The sequence below is a fragment of the Schistocerca gregaria genome, unplaced genomic scaffold, assembly GCF_023897955.1.
Source record: "Schistocerca gregaria isolate iqSchGreg1 unplaced genomic scaffold, iqSchGreg1.2 ptg000248l, whole genome shotgun sequence".
In the NCBI taxonomy this organism is placed as follows: Eukaryota; Metazoa; Arthropoda; class Insecta; order Orthoptera; family Acrididae; genus Schistocerca; species Schistocerca gregaria.
The window spans coordinates 1,055,593-1,074,572 of NW_026061757.1; positions in this window are offsets into that span (position 1 = coordinate 1,055,593).

Genomic DNA, 18,980 nt, shown 5'->3' on the forward strand with positions numbered 1-18,980 from the left:
TATATGTACACAAACACGTTGTTGAGACAGAACCTTTTGATGAACGGCTGCCGCATGACTGAATACCGCTGGACGCGTGTCATTATAAGCAAAATCTGTAAGAGGAATAGAGACTTGTGAGGAATCACTGTAGCAATGATACAGGCCGCAAATGGGAACATCGACTGACATAAGCGACTCTTAGATACGGGAGGCCATTACAACCCAGCTGCTGCGAATGAGCGTTACGGAAACTGTGGAGACCGTCTGCTGCTAGTGTGCTACTGTAGTGAGCATCTATGGAATGTGGTTACAGAATCGTGAAAACGCGAGTAGCCGATAAGATGTTCGACGTCCATGTCCTATCGCAGAACGTCAGAGGCTTGCCTCTCTGTGTAACAGTATCGGCGGCAATCTGTGCCAGATATGATGACAGAGTACAATGCTCATGCAAGCACGAATGTTTCGGGCACAGTTTGCAGCATATGTTGTCGAGCATCGGGCTCCACACCTGAAGCCCTCAACGTGTTCGTATGTTGATCCAGCGGCATCATACGTGTTCGTATGTTGACCCAACGTGTTCGTATGTTGCCCCAATGGCATCATACGTGTTCGTATGTTGATTCAACGGCATCATACATGTTCGTATGTTGACCCAACGGCATCATACGTGTTCCTATGTTGACCCAACGGCATCATACGTGTTCATATGTTGACCCAACGGCATCATCGATTACGATTGCAGTGGATACAGAATAATCGAGAATGGACTCTAGATCAATGGAAACGTGTCGCCGTAGGATGAAAACGTTTCTTGTTCCAACACATATGCTGCTCGAGAGATCTACTGCATGTCAGACGCAGGTCGACAGGGACTTTATTATTGTATGGAAGACATTCACCGTGGATTCCATAGGAACTGTAGTAATGATACAATGCACCTTGGCAAATGTGGACTAAAGACATTCACTGATGATTCCATAGGAACTGTAGCAGCGATTCAATGCACTATGGAAACTGTGAACTACGTGATCATCACTGTGTGAACATCACTGTGGACCACCTACATCCTTCCAAGCTTGATGATGAAAGTGTCCTTTAAAAGATAGCGTTAGTTGGATTTGGATTTTGAACTCGTACTGAAGTGGTTGCAACTTTGCTGTTGTTTTGCTTTGAACGACTGTTCATTCCCAGTTGTAAGGGAAACCAAATATATCTGCCTGCGAGATACAATATGAGTTTGGCCCTGTGTTTATAATCTTTATAAAAAATGAGCCAACACATTAAGTCCTAAACTTTACTATTCATATCTTTAAGGGAAAAAAGTGGTCCATGTGCGTAAACGATCATCATAATAATGCTGTTCACGAAAGGGGCCCTGTGCGTCGATAATTGTTGTAGGAAACTGATCCTAAAACGAAAATATTTTATCTCGTAATTGATTGGGAACGCAGTGCTTGCTGCTCTCTGAGCTACAGTTGGTGAGAGCTCAGTGCAATTGTTCCAGGCAACAAGTAAACTATTTTATACACTTCATTGAGTAAGACACTCTCTAAACAAAAATTACTTGGATCGAGGATGTGTACAGTGCTCTTAGGTGAAATATTCCTTTAACAAACTGTTTTTAAACTGCGTAATATATTAATTACACGTAATTCATGTTACAACACTCATTAGAGTTAACAAAGGAAAATACTGATACCAAACTCTTACTCTCACAAATGTTAGACAAATAACTTATAAACATTATATCTAATTTCAGTCTAAATCATTAATCGAATCTTTCTCCTGTGTTTCACAATACTCGAACACAAATCATTTTACTTAAACACGGATCCATTTAACTTTTCGTCTGCTTTGCCGCCATTTCTCTGCTCGGCGTTTGACCCACAACTACTCTTACTGCAGAACTCCCGCACTCCTCTTTGCCCAGCAGTGATGACACAACAATCTTCAAGTGACGTAGCTACTGACCAAAGACTGCACGTGGATAATCAGCAAATTCAAAATTGTCACATACAAAATTGAGACACACAAGGTATGTACAAATTCCACAAACGTGAATAAGAAACTCCCAATGGTCCTGTTACTTTTCTATCTTGGTCCTTACATGAGGGCCAGGATAGTACGTAGTAAAGTCGGTCCAAAGGCTAGAAATGAAAGAAACCCGATGATTGGTGAACTCATAAATGAACAGTTCAAGGTTATGACGCGAAAAGCAAATAATTGCCGCTTCTGGGAGAATAATAACGTCTCTCATAGTAGTCCAATTCGGTGTTCCTGCTCGTCATCTCCTAGACCAGCGGTCGTCGAATTGCGGAACTCGGGAATCAAGAATTCGTGCGGCCCGCGGTTCTCACCTGTATTTTATAGTAACACGTGTGACCTAGCCCCGCTTCTCACCGGTAGCACGAAGTATCGACGGCCAAGCGACTTGTATGGCGTAGCGGTAATTTTGTTTACGGTACACTTGTAGAATTATGATTAGAGTTCAGATAAGAACACTAAGCAACTGAATAACATCACTTGCCTGTAACTTAGAGTAAACGATTGAAGTAGCGTGTACCGGAAAAGTTCTCAGGAGATACAAATGTTGGGTGTTATATATATAATTGGTCTTCGGAGTGACATCTCATGGCAATGATGGAAGCTGTGAGCTATTGCGCCACCCCGCCCTCCAGGATCAATTCTTGAAAACGGTGTAATGATTTGTTATTTTTTATTTTCTATGTCATATTCAGTAGAACCAAACTGATGAGAAAGTCTCCATGGTCATGGAATGAGTCAGAACACGCAATAATAACAGAAGATTAAACATAAAGTGGAGGAGGACAATAACACAACTAAGACAACATTATTTTTATTCATTCTACAGAGGCATTATATAGAAAATAGGTGAACTGCCTTTCAGGCCGTGAGTACAAATTTTTACGCTAAAAGGTTTTTCGGTCACAGTTGTTACATGTAACTATAAACTATTTAGAAAAGCTAAACCAGTTGCAGCAGAGATCTTTTTAACAATTATTAAGGAGCAAGAATGTCAAGCTGTTTGTAGCGCTGATAATCTACATGATAATGTTTTGCTCAACACATCTCTCGTGCTCATTGAAAGTTGCTTCCCATTGGAACGTTCATAACAGTGTAGTGGCGCTAATAAGCTGCCTGGGTGGCTGAGTAGGACGATACGAACATCATGTAGAACAAATTGGGAACTATATCAGTAAGTTAGAAGCAATCAAATTCGAAATGTAACAGCCCATTACAAACAGTATTGTAAGGCCCTTAAAAAGTTATTATGAAGGCAAAAAGGTATGTGCTACGCAAACAGAATAGATAATTCTCAGGATAATATTAAAACCATTTGGTCGGTAGTGGAGGACGTGTCTGGTCAGCAGAACCAGGTTAAGGATTTAAAATCAGCACGTAGTAGAAATGATAAGTCGGATATATGTGCACCAATTATCAGTCACTTTCTGAATGTAGCAAGCGAACACATAGAAGCTTAGTTTCTACAGAGAATCGTGTGGCTCTTTTAAAAAATAGCTTTCTGAGATTGTTATCGGAAATTCGCCTCCATGATGCTGGCAACGGAAAAAAGATGTCAATAGTTGAACCACGAAACACTAAGGAGTCTCAAGGATATGGTGAGGTACCTAGCAAAACAGTAAGGTACGGTTTTGCATATCTTAGCCCATATGTGTAACTTTTCCTTTCGGAATGGTCAGTTATGTACTCAGAAATAAATCGCGTTACATTAAATGGGAAAGGGATAATGGAGACAATTTTAGACCTGTTTCTACGCCATCAGTGTTTGCTGAAGTTATTGAAAAGGTTGATCATTTAGATTCACATAATTAGCTGTCAAATCAAAGAAGAGTCAAAGAGTTTGCAACCTTTTATTTAATCCGTCCAGAACCTCACAGAGAGAACAGCATATAAAATTTTCAATTGGGCTAACATATGTTAAACTATTTCAAAAACCAAACTGTATGTTTGACACATATAAATGATATGACTTCTAGTATTATAGGTGATTCTAAAATATTTGTGTTTGCTGATGACACCAGTTTTATAGTGAAGGATGTTGTGTGCAATATTGACGGAGCATCAAGTAATGCTGTTCGAGAAATGAGTTCTCGGCTTGTGTAAAACAAATTGAAGCTAAATAACACTAAGCGTTTACTGTTTCTGACACACAATTCAAGAAAAAATGACATTTAGGTTACACAGAATGGGTATATAACTAGCAATAGTGGAAGGTTTAAATTCCTAGGCGTTCAGATAGACAGTAAGCTGTAGTGGAAAGCCCGTGTTCAAGACCGTGGTCAAGAACTAAGTGCTGCTTTATCTGCCGTACACTATTTGAATTAAGTGGTAGTTCAACACGAAAAGTAGTCTACTTTGCTTGTTTTCATTCTCTTATGACGTATGGTATTATTCTTTATGGAAATTCTTCTGATTCAAAACGGATACTTTTCGCTCAGCAACAGACCGTTCGAGTATGTATTGAAAGTTTGCGAACCTCCTGTTGACCCTTGTTCAGTAGTCTGAGAATTCTGACATTGGCCCCTCAGTCCGTATTTTCTGCAATGTTGTTTGTTGATAACAATGTCAGGTTATTCCCATGAGTTATCAGCTTTTTATCAATTAAGACTAGCAAAAAATCCAATCTGAGTTTGGAAAGTAATTATTTGACTATTGTGCAGAAAGGCGTGCAGTATTCTACTGAAACTGTTTTCAATAACTTGCCACAGGAATTCAGAAATCGTAGCAATGATCCATGCACTTTCAATTCTAAACTGAAGAGTTTCCTCTTCGTGACTTTATTTAAACTTGTGGTTTGTCATCTACATAGGACTCATATACGTTTCATTTTACCTATTATTACACTTCTGTTACAATCTCATGTACTGACTCGATCCATGAGCATGAAGACTTGCTTCTCAGTTTGGCACTACGGAACACGACGTATAAAATATAAATTAAAAAAAATCAAAATCTTACAGTGGTTCCTGAGATTCGCTTCACATATAGACAGTAACATACGACGAGGAACTTTAGTTTATAATACATATAGAAGGATAAACTATGTACGAGGGCAAATCAGAAAGTCTTCGCATCTATTTTTATATCCAAGTAAAGACTGTAAATGTGAAATCAACATATACATTCCCAGTGTTGGGTCTTCCATGGTTCGTGCGAACCATATATGCCTGTAGCTCTGCCTTACGGTACTGCTCTTAATTGTTAAAGACGGCGGTTGCGCTTTGCACGCCCACGGACTTAGAGCAACGAACTGTAGTTCGTTTACTATGCAGTAAGGTATGAAGGCCCATAGAGATCTACAGAAAAGGCAGCCCAAATATGGGGAAAACTGTCTCGCTTTGAGAACAGTGAGATGATGGTGTTGTGAGTTCGACAAAGGCCGTGAAATCTTGCATGACAACGGGTGAACCGGCCGCTGTGGCCGAGCGGTTCTAGGCGCTTCAGTCCGGAACCACGCTGCTGCTACGGTCGCAGGTTAGAATCCTGCGTCTGGCATGGATGTGTCTGATGTCCTTAGGTTAGTTAGGTTTAACTAGTTCTAAGTCTAGAGGACTGATAGCCTCAGATGTTGAGTCCCATAGTGTTTAGAGCCATTTGAACAATTTTTCACAGCGGGCGGTCGTGGAAGCCGCATTCGTCGCTGCCTGACGGTAATATCTCACTCGTAGATGCAATGGTGAAAGCAGATCAGCGTGTGCACATCACCGCCACTTCCCGGGAGCTTTGCATATTATGAGGGAGTGCTCATGGCGTCATTCACGGATCCTTACCGGAAGGTTCCATGTCAGTGGGCACCAAAACGGTTGTATGACATGATGAAAGGCAAGCGAATCATGTCTTCACTGAATCATCCGTAACGGTACTCCAAGGAGTATGAAAATATCCTAGATCGCTTTGTTACTGGCGATGAAGCGTGCATACTGCATTTCACGCCAGAATATAATAAACAAAGCGTGGTGTGGAAACATCCGGGTTCAACTGTGACAAAAAAAAATCAGTTCAGCGCCATCTTCTGGGAAAGTGACGTTAACGGTCTTCTGGAATAGCCGTGGACCGCTCCTGCTTTATTTCATGGTACAAGGTGCAATCATCAATGCCGAAAGTTATTGTTTCCCCACACTGTCACGTCTGACGGCTGCCACCAGAAAAGGGGCCGAGGGACTCCTGATGTGGACAACGTGATTCTGCTCCACGACACTATGACACTGCATGTGGCAACCAGGATTGCCGGAAAGCTCCAAGCATTTCACTGGCAGATTCTGGACCACCCACCTTACAGTCCACACCTCGCCCCTAGTGATTTGCAAGTTTTCAGAATGCGGAAGAAGTTCCTGGTAGGACAGCGATCCACAAGTAACGATGAAGCTGCCAACATGAGTAACGTAGAAGTAAATTTTCTCGGAGTAGTGAAGCAACTTAAATCAGTTAATAAAAGCAAGTCTTCTGGTCCAGGCTGTATATCAATTAGGTTCCTTTCGGAGCATTCTGATGCATTAGCTCCATACTTAACAATCGTATACAGCCGCGCGCGATTAGGCGAGCGATCTAGGGCGCTGAAGTCATAGACTGTGCGGATGGTCCCGGCGGAGGTTCGAGTCCTCCCTCGGGCATGGGTGTGTGTGTTTGTTCTTAGGATAATTTAGATTAAGTAATGTGTAAGGTTAGCAGTTAGCAGTGACCTTACCAGTTAGGTCCCATAAGATCTCACATATATTTGAACATTTTTTTTGAACAATCATACACAATCGTTCGCTCGACGAAAGACTGGAAAGCTGCACAGGTCACATCAATATTCAAGGAAAGTAGTAGGAGTGATCCACTAAATTACTGGCCCATATCGCTAACGTCGATATGCAGCAGGATTTCGGAAATCTATTGTGTTCGCACATTATGAATTATCTCGAAGAAAACGGGCTATTGACACACAGTCGACATGGGTTCAGAAAACATCGTTCCTGTGAAACACAACTGGCTCTTTATTCATATGAAATGTTGAGTGCTACTGACAAGGGATTTCAGATCGATTCCGTATTTCTGGATTTCCGGAAATCTTTTGACACTGTACTACACAGGCGACTTGTAGTGAAATTACATGCTTATGGAATATCGTCTCAGTTATGTGGCTTCATTCATGATTTCGTGTCAGAAAGGCCAGAGTTCGTAGTAATTGACGGAAAGCCATCGAGTAAAACAGAAGTGATTTCTCGCATTCCCCAAAGAAGTGTTATAGGCCCTTTGCTGTTCCATATCTATATACACGATTTGGGAGACAATCTGAGCAAAAGTCTTAGGTTGTTTGTAGATGACGCTGTCGTTTATGGACTAATAAAGTCATCAGAAGATCAAAAGAAATTGCAAAACGATTAATAGAAGATATGGTGTGAAAATTCGTAATTAGCCCTAAATAACGAAATTTGTGAGGTCATCCACCTGAGTGCTAAAAGGAATTCGTTAAACTTCGGTTACATGAGAAATCAGTCTAATCTAAAGGCCGTAAATTCAGCTAAATATCTAGATATTACAATTATGAACAACTTAAATTCGAAGGAACACATAGAAAATGTTGTAGGGAAGTCTAACCAAAGACTCGTTTGTATTGGCAGGACACTTAGAGAATGCAACAGATTTACTAAGGCGACTGCCTACACTATAATTGTCCGTCCTCTTTTGGAATTGTGCTGCACGGTGTGGGATCCTTACCAGATAGGACTGACGGATTACATCGAAAAAGTTCAAAGAACAGCAGCACGTTTCGTATTATCGCGAAATATGGGAGAGACTGTCACAGGAATGATACAGGAATTGGGCTGGACATCATTAAAAGAAAGGCGTTTTTCGTTGCGACGGAATCTTCTCAAGAAATTCCAATCACCAAATTTCTCCTCCGAATGAGAAAATAGTTTGTTGACACCGACCTACAAAGGGCGGAACGACCACCACCATAAAATAAGGAAAATCAGAGCTCGTACGGAAAGATGTAGGTGTTCATTCTTTCCGCGCGCTATACGAGATTGGAATAATAGAGAATTGTGAAGGTGATGCAATGAACTCTCTGCCAGGCACTTAAATGTGATTTGCAGAGTATCCATGTAGATGTAGATTTAGATGTAGAAGCCAAGACAGCAGTTCGACGGTGGTTCCATACTCAGCCGGCCGAATTCTACGGAGGGGGAATCGCAAATATAGTGCTGCGATGAGAAAAATGTGTGAACTGGTGTAGAGAATATGTGGAAAAATAGTGTAAGGTGCGCAGGGTAGGATGTATATTTGTCATTAACTGTATATGGCTAGTGAAAACTAGGGGCAAAGAGTTTCTGATTTGCCTTCGTATATGAACAGATAATGATAACAGTTTCGTGTGGCTCAGTGGCCTAGTCAAGACTGTCAATTAGGTGACACTTCATGTCTGTATTGGATAACATTTACGTGAACCGTAACGACACGTGGACAGCATAAAATGTAAAAACTTCAGAAGAAAAACGCCAATAGGTCACACAACCACGACAGTGGTACGTCAGAGTGAGCGGAGAGCCATTCCAATGAAGGGGCTGCTGAAGACAATTATGGACGCTGTAGAATGCCTAGCACTTGCCCGCGCTGCGACTTCTGCCATCCACCTGTGGATGGAAACGGCATCGTTTTCACAGAGCCTGTTGACCTAATTTATCGTAGTTCAGCCAATTTATACGAAATAATATAAATTATATACAGAAATCTTTGTCGTAAATCAGTCTGCCTATTAGTAAACACCGTACGAAAATGCCTACAGCAGTTCCTGAGATTAACCTGAACACACAGACAGGCGTGAGCAGGAGTATATTGAGAGATGCATCTAACAACTAAGAGCTGAATCTAAAAGCATCAACTAACGTTCAGATTTTCTGTCAGTAACAGTTAAAAATACTTGCAGAGGCAGTAATGTTTGAAGATGTGCTTAATTTTGATTGCTGTTGGTGAATCGGGCCGTGATAAAAGTGAGGTTTCTCGGCTATCTGAGTAACACAGAGGTACGTTGCGCGTCCACTGCGGGGTTAGACGATATGAGAGGGGAATGTTTTATTGTTTGTCTTCCAGCACTGACAACTAACGAGTGTGCGCGACCCTTAGCGATCAGCTGCTATGTTATACATTTAGACACAGAAATAACTTGAATTAATGAATCGCTTAACAGAGAGGATGACATTAAACGTAGCACTTATTTGTAATAAGAGACATTAAATGAATTGTGGCACAACTCATTGAGTAGAAGAAAAATGACACTCAAAGCATTTAGTAAATATTGGTGACTGTGCCTCGTATTGCATAATGCATATAAACATAAGTACACATAATGCATATAAACATAACTACACTTACTGTTATTAATCGATTAATCATCCACTCACACGGATAACACAACATTACATCGCCAGGTAATTAAAATGCCACAACTTTGGGGTTGCTGAGCGAGAAGCAATCTGAAACAGTCTACACGAATTGCCCTGAATGGTTAAAGCGGTTATTAATGTTTCTCTCATCAGTTTTAGTTGTTTGTTTGCCACCTAGTTTCGAACCGTTACTGGTTCATTCTCAAACCTTGCTCTCTGAGGCTGCCGTAACAGGGCTTGATCTTAATAACAATACAGAGCGGCAACACAGTTTGATTTTGACTTGGTGACAGACAGGTGTGGATTGTGGCATCCATCATGCTAACATTTATAGAGCATGTGTTGCCACTCAATGTTTATTACTAAGATGAGGCACTGTCAGGGCAGCCTCAGTGCGTTCAAATGGCTCTGAGCACTATGGGACTTAACATTGGAGGTCATCAGTCCACTAGAACGTAGAACTACTTAAACCTAACTAACCTAAGCACATCACACACATCCGTGCCTGAGGCAGGATTCGAACCTGCGACCGTAGCGGTCACGCGGGTCCAGACTGAAGCGCCTAGAACCACTCGGCCACACTAGCCTCATGGGCCAGGCTTGAAAATGATCCAGAGTTAACTAGTCACCGAATAAATAACTGCAACTGTTGACAGAACCATTAACAAACGCTTTAAGAAATATAAATGAAGTTTCTGTTCCCTGTCGACGAAATGTTGAAACTGAAGAGTTTTGAATGGTGCCATCTTTTTCTTGTTATAGCCAGTCCTATATGGAGCACTTAATATAGTAATTTACGTATGTTACCGATTAATAATAACAACGGAACATATGTGGCTGAGGTGCGGCCTGTGTCGGTACTGGCTCCTCAGCAAAGACGTGTGACCACCATTGTTCTAGACTATGGTTTGGCGGTGCCCATGGTTAGTGATTGGCAGAGTGGAAGTAAGCTGGTCGGTGACTTAATTCGAATTCTAGGCCGTATTGGGTAGACGTCCTTTCGAAGTACTGGGAGGCGCTGATAACTGCTATATAAAAGAGCAACCAACAGTTGAGCTTCAGGGAGCTGTCAGCTTTCAACCCAGACCGTGAGCGAGTGAATAGAGTAGTGATCGCGCGGATTTCCTAGAGGTGACACGTGACGAGGACGCAAGTGTTCCAGTGCTCGCAGCGCCACGGTCGGATGCGCCGTCTCTAGTGATCGCGATATCGATGGCAAGTTAACCCTTAAGCTCCCCTCTTTCCTAAGGACGCGCACACTGCTGCTGCCCGACGCTGGTGCCTCTCGTCGAATCTGCTGGAATCTAGTGTGTACACAAGCAACGCGTTGCTGTAGCCATCTGGTGTGTGTACAGAACAGCCGGTTGCAATGCGACGCCTGGTGTTAGACAAACCGCCACCCGCAGCTGTATGTCAAAGAAGCGGCGGTGGCCAGGCGATTGGCCTCGATGCTGCACGTTCCCCCGACAGCTGTCCGTGTCACAAGGCCAGACCCGTCCTACCGTTGTTTGAGGAGCATTGACAGTGAAATCGCGTTTGTGTCTTGGTCACCATATTCGCCTCATCTGAACCCTACGGTACAGTGGCATGAGATGCGACATCAGGTAAGCGCTCGCCATGCATCCGCACATACGCTACTGGCCATTAAAACTGGTTCTCCAAGAAGAAACGCAGATGATAAACGGGTATTCATTGGCCAAATATATTATACTAGAACTGACATGCGATTACATTTTCATGGAGTTTGGGAGCATAGATCCTGAGAAATCAGTACCCAGAACAACCACCTATGGCTTTAATAACAGCCTTGATACGCCTGGGCATTGAGTCAAACAAAACTTGGACGGCGTGTACAGGTACAGATGCCCATGCAGCTTCTTCAACACGATACCACAGTTCATCAAGCGTAGTGACTGGCGTACTGTGACGAGCCAGTTGCTCGGCCACCTTTGACCACACGTATCCTATTGGTGAGAGATCTGGAGAATGTTCTGGCCAGGGAAGCAGTCGAACATTTTCTGTATCCAGAAAGGCCCGTACAGGACCTGCAGCATGCGGTCGTGCATTACCCTGCTGAAATGTAGGCTTTGGCAGGGATTGAATGAAGGGTACAGCCACGGGTCGTAACACATCTGAAATGTAACGTTCACTGTCCAAAGTGCCGTCAGTGCGAACAAGAGGTGACCGAGACGTGTAACCAATGGCAGACCATACCTTCACGCCGGGTGATACGCCAGTGTGGCGATGACGAATACACGCTTCCAATGTGCGTTCACCGCGATGTCGCCAAACACGGATGCGACCATCATGATGCTGTAAACAGAACCTGGATTCATCCGAAAAAATGACGTTTTGCCATTCGTGCACCCAAGTTCGTCGTTGAGGACACCATCGCAGGCACTCCTGTCTGTGATGCAGCGTGAAGGGTAACCGCAGCAACGGTCTCCGATATGATAGTCCATGCTGCTGCAAACGTCGTCGAACTGTTCGTGGAGATGGTTGTTGTCTTGCAAACGTCTCCATCTGTTGACTCAGGGATGGAGACGTGGCTGCACGATCCATTACAGCCATGCGGATAAGATGCCTGTCATCTTGACTGCTAGTCATACGAGGCCGTTGGGATCCAGCAAGGCGTTCCGTATTACCCTCCTGAACCCACCGATTCCATATTCTGCTAACAGTCATTGGATCTCGACCAACGCGAGCAGCAATGTCGCGATACGATAAACCGCAATCGCGATAGGCTACAATCCGACTTTTATCAAAGTCGGAAACGTGATGGTATGCATTTCTGTACCTTACACGAAGCATCACAACAACGTTTCCCTAGGCAACGCCGGTCATCTGCTGTTTGTGTATGAGAAATCGGTTGGAAACTTTCCTCATGTCAGCACGTTGTAGGTGTCGCCCCCGGTGACAACCTTGCGTGAATGCTCTGAAAAGCTAATCATTTGCGTATCACAGCATCTTCTTCCTGTCGGTTAAATTTCGCGTCAGTAGCACGTCAACTTCGCGGTGTAGTAATTTAAATGGCCAGGAGTGTAGTTTATGAGAATGGCGTGATCTCTGCGTAGAGATATGGCTCTGCATATCTCCGCAAGCCAACCAAGTGTTTGTCGCATCTGTAACCCGCAGTATCACTGTGAATCTATAGGCTGCTGAACAAGTGGCTACAGTGGTAGGCTCATCAGTATACGTGAAGAACGCTGGTAACGGGGCCCACAAAGTGTTATGGTGGAAAAACATGATGAACGTGCATAAATTTGTATTCGAAATGAAAAAATATTGTTGTAGTTCTAATGAAATACTACAGTCTTTGCTTATTATCTTTGCAAAATACGCCAACTACTCACGTATAACCGAAAACCAAATAATTTCGAACATTCTGTGTTTCACTTTTAAGAAAAATGGCAAAATCATTCTAAACATTTCGCTTACACGGGGATAGGTTATGCAACCCCAGGTTAAGTGAGAGAATATTGAATCACACCTCCTGGTCTGCTTAGGACGAGAGGTTGGCAGGCACATAGTGCGTCGCGTGCAAATTGTTAACCCGATATGTAATCAATGACTGTGCGATGCCTTAATGTGATATAAAATGAGGTACGGCAGTCTCATAGAATAGGAGGCTGAGTGTGCACTCACCTGTTTGTCAATTTCTCGACGAGAGAAATAAGAGAATTTTGTTGCTTTGTTATAGATCTCATTCTGTGGATTTGCATAAAGAGACATGAAAATATGAAATGCCCCTTGAAGAAGAAGGTAGAAGTAGATTGCAGCTTGAAGCGACAATTTAAACCATATAATAAGTATCAGAGTGCGGATTTTCTCTGCGTGTCTCTCACGGTAAAAAGATCGTCGTTAGAATCAAACAATAGTTCTATGACAATGAAAAATCGTAGGACTGATTGAGGATTTACTGACGATCCCTTGCATCAGTAGCCTGCCCCTTACCCACTTAAGAAGTGATTGTAAGAAAATCTAAAATGTATGAATAAGAACCTCTTTTAGACGAATTTTGTACTTTTGGGCTGTGATAAAAGGATATACATTCTGAAGTACTAATGTCTTTGGGTACTGAAGCAATATCGTGAGGGACTCACTTGTCAATAGCATAGGATATTTCGTCTTAAGATTTACTTAAACTATTCTGATCACTTTACTGAAGAAATACTAGACCGAAATAATGTGAAAAATACAGGATAATTAATCTGAAACGCGACATTAGAAAATCAGTGCGTAACATTTTATTCAGAAGACTACAAAGAAAAATTGAAGAAAATAGTACGAGATGATCAGTTTTCAAGGAAAAGGAACACGAAATGCTATTGGACGTGTGAGGCTGAAACGATAAAGAATGCCACAAGTGTTTCGTTGAGTATTGAAAGGCGTTTGATAGAACTGACTGAGTTTTCTGCTGAAGACATAAAAAGGTGTTGGTGTAAACTAGAGGCACAAAGACTGAAAAAGGAGGTGTACACAAGACAGAAGGGGACACTAAGAACTGGCGACGATGGATGAGGTGAGAAAAATGTTGGATAAAGTACAATGTCGGACAAGAACGTTGATGTCACCGACGATTCAATTTTTTTGTTAAAAAACTAAAAGTTGAAAAATATTAGGAAAAGGAAAGGGCATAACACGAGTACGATAAAGGGCAGACAGATAATGAAGCAATGCCGGCTGAATCAAAGGATTCTTTATCTGTTATAGTTATGAAACATACCCATATAACTCTGTACATATAGAATTTGTGGGAAGGAATTAGAAGAACTTTATAGACATAAACACATACGAAATTAGAATCGGTTTTTGCCCAGAAACAAGCAACTGCTGGAGTATTTTCAAGCCGGCCGCTGTGGCCGAGCGGTTCTAGGCGCTACAGTCTGAAACCGCGCTACTGCTACGGTCGCAGGTTCGAATCATGCCTCGGGCATGGATGTGTGTGGTGTCCTTAGGTTATCTAGGTTTAAGTAGTTCTAAGTTCTAGGGGAATGATGACCTCTGCAGTTAAGTTCCATAGTGCTCAGAGCCATTTGAACCATTTTTTAGTATTTTCAAGTGGCTAGAACAACTCCTCCTCCCTGCAAGAATCAGGGTAGCATAAACACTGACACAAATATTTCGTTGTTTACACTCCTCACCATTCACATAGTTTTGACCATTGTAAGTATTCCCATTTCATTAAGTTATCCTCACATGTGCCATCACCCGTTTGTAATCTGTTCAGTGATCTGTATATGGCCCCGTACGAGTTGTGCGCAAATGCTAAACATTGCGCTGAACCCCTCTTCGAGATGGTTCAAATGGCTCTAAGCCATCTGAGGTCATCTGTCCCTTATACTTAGAACTACTTAAACCTAACTAACCTAAAGACACCACACACATCCATGCCAGAGGCAGGATTCGAACCTGCGATCGTAGCATCAGCGCGGTTCCGGACTGTAGCGCCTTGAACCACTCGGCCAAGCGGCCGCCCCCTCTTCGAGATGACTATTTTGGCTGCCCAGAGTTTTCTTTGGTTTCCTGGGCTAGTCTGTTTAGTGCATATGTTGAGTGTAAGAAGATCTTCCTAGGCATCAGCCTAGGTCTGAGTACGTTCTCCTTCGACTTTCTTTCTTCCGGCACTTCCGGCTAATTATTGGCGTATGTCAGGGGAAGGAACGCCTGCCATGCTGTACAATTTTCAGTACGATTTGTTTTCGGACATACAATAATTAGCCTTGCAGTTTCATTAAGGATACTATGTGCTGGCGGTTTTATGCCACACTGAGAAGGCATATTTACCATCTGAGAAACAGAGGATGGGGTTGGGTTGTTTGGGGGACGAGACCAAACTGCGAGGTCATTGGCCTCATCGGATTAGAGAAGGACAGGGAAGGAAGTCGGCCGTGCCCTTTAAAGGAACCATCGGGGCTTTTGCCTAGAGCGTTTTAGGGAAATCTCGGAAAACATGAAGTAGGATGGCCGGACGCGAGATTGAACCGTCTTCCTCCCGACTGAGAGTCCATGTGCTAACCACTACACCACCTCGCTAGGTGAAAGAGGTCATAATAGAAGGGCGGACCACCTTGGGTTGTGTTCTCCAGTTACTACCAAAACTTTCCAAATGATGGTTTTCGAGCTGACGCCATATTTTCGGTGTTAAGACAGCGCGCCAGTGAGTGAGTGACTTGTCTGAGGTAAATCGAAGGTAGATGGGTGTAAAACAATGTTCCTTCCCAAATCACTTCCAGTTTTCTTTCTACTTGTCTATTTCGTTGGTGGCAAGCGCAGACCTGAATTCTGTGTGATTTCCGTGGTACTTGTAATAGCAATCAGAAAATTTCCCACAACTTTTTCGTATACCTATTCTGCTCCTTAAAAACAATCAGTATGTACTCTCAAAGGTAGGTTGTCAGCATATATGAAACTTCTGCATTGTCTAAGTCTTGGCTGAATGTTTCTGCAAATGTTAAAGAGCAGTGGTAACAATACGCTTCCCTGGGGTAGACCATTTCTTAGTTCCTCCGACGGCTGTCTCTTCAGAGTAAGAAGCGCAATTTATAATCGACATGATTGGAATAGTGGTAAACGAGTATGAAATAAGGAAAACCAAAGTAATGAGAAGCCTCAAACGCGAAAGATATTTGGAAATATCGTTGGAGGGAAACAACTTTGAAGATGTGCATACATGGCTCTCATAGGAGCCGGGAGTAGCTTAATAATTGTGCTTGAAAATCCTAGAGCTTGTACTGATGACTGACGAGCTTTATGTATGCCGTGGCTTTGTGGTTATTTGTTATCACTATGTGTAATTATTCCGTCACCTAACGCCGATAGCTACGCAAGCTGGTTCTAATGGTGGTGCCTGAGTCTGTTATTACTGTGATTATTGAGACAACAAGCAGATTTACTGATGTGTTACATTTAATTCTTTAAGTGGATCTGAAAGTAGTTCATTTAGCAGGGCCGCGTGGGATTAGCCGAGCGGTCTAGGCGCTGCAGTAATGCGGCTGGTCCCGGTGGAGGTTCGAGTCCTCCCCCAGGCATGGGTGTTTGTGTCAGTCCTTAGGATAATTTAGGTTAAGTAGAGCGTAAGCTTAGGGACCGATGACCTTAGCAGTTAAGTCCCATAATCTTTTACACACATTTGAACATTTGAACAACATTTAGCAGGCTGCTGGGTACTCTTCTAACTGGTTTTTTAACTTTATTAGTGTTCTGAAATTTTACTTTGGATGCTAGTAAATTTTGTCACAGCAAGAATTCTTTGGCTTGTAATCGCTGTAATTTTGTCGAGTTTAGAGTTAACTGAGTTTTTGAAGTATTAAATAAGAATTTGCGTTTGTGTTTCTCCTGTAATGCTTGTTCAAGTCCATTGTGGTCGTGATTAGGTAAAGGTGTATTTAATATCACGTGTAGCAATAGGACATATTGTCTGTAACACATATGTTTTAAAGCGGGTTATGTGTTTATCAGCTAATCCAACCCCTGAACACTCCTCCATCTAGCTCATGGCTACCTTACCATTACATACAGGGTGATCAAAATGTCAGTATAGATTTGAAAACTTAAGACACCACGGAATAATGTAGATAGAGAGGTAAAAATTGACACACATGCTTGGCATGACATGGGGTTTTATTAGAAGCAAAAAACAGTTCACAAAATGTCCGAGAGATGGCCCTGGACAGCAAAACGTGAGTAACTGCTACCGTGACGCGTGAGAGGTAGGCCGATATTTTACAGAATCGCATCATCCCCATCCTGGCTGATAAACACCTGCTGGTACGAACGATGTTTATGCAGGATGGCGCTCCACCCCATATTGCTAAACGCGTGAAAGATCTCTTGCGCGCGTCGTTTGGTGATGATCTTGTGCTCAGCAGCCACTTTCATCATGCTTGGTCTCCTATGTCCCCAGACCTCAGTCCGTGCGATTATTGGCTGTGAGGTTACCTGAAGTCGCAAGTGTATCGTGATCGACCGACATCTTTAGGGATGCTGAAAGACAACATCGGACGCCAATGCCTCACCATAACTCCGGACATGCCTCACAGTGCTGTTCACAAGATTATTCCTCGGCTACAGCTATTCTTGAGGAGTGATGGTGGACATATTGAGCGTTTCCTGTAAATAACATGATCTTTGATTTGTCTTACTTTGTTATGCTAATTATTGCTATTCTGATCAGATGAAGCGCCATCTGTCGGACTTTTTTGAACTTCTGTACTTTTTTGGTCCTAATAAAACCCCATGTCATTCCAAGCATGTGAGTCAATTTGTACCTCTTTATCTATATTATTCCGTGATATATCCAGTTTACAAATTTATACTGGCTTTTTGATCGCCCGGTGTATAAAATCCTTAGGTAGAGTTTTTCATAGTTTCGACAGGAAATCGCTAAGCAAGAGGCACCGAGCAGGTTGGAGAGCTTCCTGTCGATGTCTGTCGTAGCACAGATGTACCACAGAAGACTGTACTGTTAGGTATTCAATTCACAGTTTCTGCGAAACCTGTGTGTGTAATGCGTCCCTTTTTTACCATGAGGAACTTAACCGTTTGTGTATGCCAGAGCCAGAATTTGTGCTCGTACCGCGTGGAATGGTCTTCTATATTCCGCCGTCGATGGGAAAACTGAAGAAAATGCATTCAGAGACTGCTGTGAAAGTAAATTCTCGGAACTGTGTAGACACATTGACTCACATTCCCTTTGATCGTAGAATCCCGGTACGTGGATTTTTTAAATTGCGCAAACATGGCGCTGCGGAGAGCTTTCTGATTTGCAGCGGATGAACAGTGGACGGAGAGACGGGTTTCAGGGAAATGCAGGCGGCGCTGTCCCAGTGCATAGCGGTCGGGACAAAGGCCCGCGAGAGACGTGGCGTGGTGTGTGTGTGTGTGTGTGGGGGGGGGGGGGGGGGGGGCGTGAGCGAGGCCCTATTGGTGCATCGCGCAAAACCCAGTGGCGCGGCGGCGCGGCTGGTCGCGAAGCGGCGGCTCTGCGCGGCGTTCTGCCCTCCCCACACAACGAGCAGCCGGCGAGGGCTACTTCGTGCCCGCTCCTGTCTCCACTGCTGGCCATTTAAACTGCAACACCGTGAAGACGACAAGAAACCGCAATGGCATTCTGCGTACTGTATGTGTGTATATTCAAAAGATTAGCGTTCCACAGCCACTACACAATGTAGGCAGCAGCAAAGCTATACTGAAGTGATTTTATGCTCCTTGTAGAACCGCTAAAGCTGTACCTCCCCCCCCCCCCTCCAAACAGCATTTTCGCAATTTCTTCTACACAGATATAACAGGTACAGCAGTATGAAACCAGAATTTCAATATATATGTTGCTAACTGTCAGTAGCTGCTTCCTACAACGGCTGACTACGAATTTCAACATACGGTAACCTAAGCTCCACACATCGGTATTACTTTCAAACACGTAAACAAATCTATTTTTGTGCCTGCGTACGATTTCCGGACAGCATTTATTTTCTGTTATCATTTGAAGAAAACGGCTGCAGATTCACATCGACCGCTTGTAGTAACTCTCGCTGTACTGTTTCTCCTGGGTGGACTTGGGTTTTAAAAAAATGTAAACTAAAAATT